This window comes from Arachis duranensis, chromosome 3, assembly GCF_000817695.3.
Source record: "Arachis duranensis cultivar V14167 chromosome 3, aradu.V14167.gnm2.J7QH, whole genome shotgun sequence".
In the NCBI taxonomy this organism is placed as follows: Eukaryota; Viridiplantae; Streptophyta; class Magnoliopsida; order Fabales; family Fabaceae; genus Arachis; species Arachis duranensis.
In genome coordinates this window covers 102,592,502-102,596,519 of record NC_029774.3, presented here as the reverse complement: position 1 = coordinate 102,596,519, position 4,018 = coordinate 102,592,502, and positions in this window count along the sequence as shown.

Below are 4,018 nucleotides of genomic sequence, written 5' to 3'. Positions count from 1 at the left end.
TTGGATTTCAAATTTTATCTTGAAATTAGTTTAATTATTTTGATGTGGTGGCAATACTTTTTGTTTTCTGAATGAATGCTTGAACAGTGCATATTTTTGATCTTGTTGTTTATGAATGTTAAAATTGTTGGCTCTTAAAAGAATGATGAACAAAGAAAAATGTTATTGATAATTTGAAAAAATCATGAAATTGATTCTTGAAGCAAGAAAAAGTAGTGAAAAAAGAGTAGCGAAAAAAAAGAAAAAGAAAAAGCAAGCAGAAAAAACAAATAGCCCTTAAAACCAAAAGGCAAGGGTAAAAAGGATCCAAGGCTTTGAGCATTAATGGATAGGAGGGCCCAAGGAAATAAAATCCAGGCCTAAGTGGAAAAATCAAGCTGTCCCTAACCATGTGCTTGTTGCATGAAGGTCCAAGTGAAAAACTTGAGACTGAGTGGTTAAAGTCGTGATCCAAAGCAAAAGAGTGTGCTTAAGAACTCTGGACACCTCTAATTGGAGACTTTAGCAAAGCTGAGTCACAATTTGAAAAGGTTCACCCAGTTATGTGTCTGTGGCATTTATGTATCCGGTGGTAATACTGGAGAACAAAGTGCTTCGGGCCACGGCCAAGACTCATAAAGTAGCTGTGTTCAAGAATCAACGTACTGCACTAAGAGAATCAATAACACTATCTGAAATTTTGAGTTCCTATAGATGCCAATCATTCTGAATTTCAAAGGATAAAGTGAGATGCCAAAACTGTTCAGAAGCAAAAAGCTACAAGCCCCGCTCATCTAATTAGAACTAAGTTTCATTGATACTGTGGGATTCATTGTATATTCTCTTCTTTTTATCCTATTTTATTTTCAGTTGCTTGGGGACAAGCAACAATTTAAGTTTGGTGTTGTGATGAGCGGATAATTTATACTCTTAGATCATGGGGGCTGGCCTCTCGGCCATGCCTAGACCTTGTTCTTATGTATTTTCAACGGTGGAGTTCTACACACCATAGATTAAGGTGTGGAGCTCTGCTGTTCCTCGAGTATTAATGCAAAGTACTACTGTTTTCTATTCAATTCATGCTTATTCTTATTCTAAGATATTCATTCGCACACAAGAACATGATGAATGTGATGATTATGTGACACTCATCACCATTCTCACATATGAACGCGTGATTGACAACCACTTCCGTTCTACATGAAGACAAGCTTGAATGTATATCTCTTGGGTTTCTAATCAACGATTCACATCGACTCCCCTCTAACAATGGGGCATCTGAATCCGAGATTAGAACCTCCGTGGTATAGGCTAGAATCCATTGGCGACATTCTTGAGATCTGGAAAGTCTAAACCTTGTCTGTGGTATTCCGAGTAAGATCTGGGAAGGGATGACTGTGACGAGCTTCAAACTTGCGACTGTAGGGTGTGGTGACAGACGCAAAAGGATAGTAAATCCTATTCCTACACGATCGAGAATCAACAGCTGATTAGCCATACGATATCTGTGCATGGTATTTTTCATCCGAGACGAGAAATCCGACAGTTGATTAGCCATACAGAAACCGTAGAGGACCATTTTCACTGAGAGGACGGAAAATAGCCATTGACAACGGTGACACCCAACATACAGCTTGCCATAGAAAGGAGTATGAAGGATTGGATGAAGGCAGTAGGAAAGCAGAAGTTCAGAAGGAACAACGCATCTCCATACGCTTATCTGAAATTCCTACCAATGAATTACATAAGTATCTCTATCTTTATTTTGTATTTATTTATCTTTTAATTATTAAAACTTCATAACCATTTGAATCCGCCTGACTGAGATTTCAAGATAACCATAGCTTGCTTCAAGCCGACAATCTCCGTGGGATCGACCCTTACTCACGTAAGGTTTATTACTTGGACGACCCAGTGCACTTGCTGGTTAGTTGTGCGAAGTTGTGAAAAAGAGTTGAGATCACAATTTCACGCACCAAGTTTTTGGCGCCGTTGTCGGGGATTGTTCGAGTTTGGACAACTGACGGTTCATCTTGTTGCACAGATTAGGTAATTTTCTTTTTGTTTCAACCTTTATTTTATTTTCAAAAAGTTTTCAAAAATCTTTCAAAATTTTTCTTCTTTTTTGTTTTTCTAGAAATTATTTTCGAAAAAATCCAAAAAACTTTATAAAATCATAAAATCAAAAATATTTTGTGTTTCTTGTTTGAGTCGAGTGTCAAGTTTTAAGTTTGGTGTCAATTGTAAGTTTTTAAAATTTGTGCATTTTTCGAAAAATTCATGCATTGCATTCTTCATGATATTCAAGTTGTTCTTGACAAGTCTTCTTGTTTGATCTTCATATTTTCTTGTTTTGTGTCTTTTGTTGTTTTTCATATGCATTTTTGAATTCATAGTGTCTAAACATGAAAAATCTCTAAGTTTAGTGTCTTGCATGTTTTTTTTTCTTGAAAAATTTTCAAAAAAAAAAGTTCTTGATGTTCATCATGATCTTCAAAGTATTTTTGGTGTTCATCTTGACATTTATAGTGTTCTTGCATGCATCATTGGTTTTGATCCAAAATTTGCATGTTTTGAGTCGTTTTAGTTGTTTTTCTCTCTCCTCATTAAAATTCAAAAATAAAAAATATCTTTTTCTTACTTAGTCAAAAATTTTTAAAATAAGTTGTTTCTTGTTAGTCAAGTCAAAATTTCAATTTCAAAAACTTATCTTTTCAAATCTTTTTCAAAAATCAAATCTTTGTCATTTTTTTATTATTATTTTTGAAAATTTTAAAATTGATTTTCAAAATCCTTTTCTTAATTTTATTTCATAATTTTCGAAAACTTTACTAACAATTAATGTTTTGATTCAAAATTTTCAAGTTTGTTACTTTCTTGTTAAGAAAGATTCAAACTTTAAATTTTAAAATCATATCTTTTGATTTCTTGTGAGTCAAGTCATTAATTCTGATTCTAAAAATTAAATCTTTTTCAAATTAAATTTCAATTATATCTTTTCAATTATATCTTTTCAAACATATCTTGTTCAAATCATATCTTTTTCAAACTTTAATTTCAAAATCTTTTCTAACTTCTTATCTTTTCAAAATTGATTTTCAAATCTTTCCCAACTAACTAATTGACTTTTTTGTTTGTTTTACTATTTCTTATCTTTTTCAAAACCACCTAACTACTTTTCTCTCTCTAATTTTCAAAAATCACCTTCCTCTTTTTCAAAAATCTTTTTATTTAATTATTTGTTTTAACTTTTAATTTCATTCCCTTTCTTAATTTTTGAATTCTAACTACTAATTAAAATAAAAACAAAAATATTTTTCTTCTCTTTTCTTCTAATTTTCGAATTTTCCTCTCTCTCTCTCTCTCTCTTTCTATTTATTTTATTTATTTACTAACACTTCTCTTCTCAAAATTCGAACCCCTCCCTTCTCTGAATGCCATATTGGCTCAGAACAAAATGTTAACTCAACAAGTCAATATGATTTTTCAGAGTCTGAATAGATTGCAAAATGCATCCAACAGTACTAAAGAAGCATCTTCTGAAGAAGAAGCTTATGATCCTGAGAACCCTGCAATGGCAGAGGTGAATTACATGGGTGAAGTCTATGGAAACACCTATAATCCCTCAAGGAAAAATCATCCAAATTTCTCATGGAAGGATCAACAAAAGCCTCAACAAGGCTTTAATAATGGTGGAAGAAACAGGTTTAGCAATAGCAAGCCTTTTCCATCATCTTCTCAGCAATAGACAGAGAATTCTTAGCAGAGCCCCTCTAGCTTAGCAAATATAGTATCTGATCTATCTAAGGCCACTCTAAGTTTCATGAATGAAACAAGGTCCTCCATTAGAAATTTGGAGGCACAAGTGGACCAGCTGAGTAAAAAAGTCACTGAAACTCCTCCTAGTACTCTCCCAAGCAATACAGAAGAGAATCCAAAAAGAGAGTTCAAGGCCATAACCTTACTTGGGGTGGCTGATGAGCGGATAATTTATACGCTTTTTGGCATTGTTTTTAGTATGTTTTTAGTATGTTTTAGC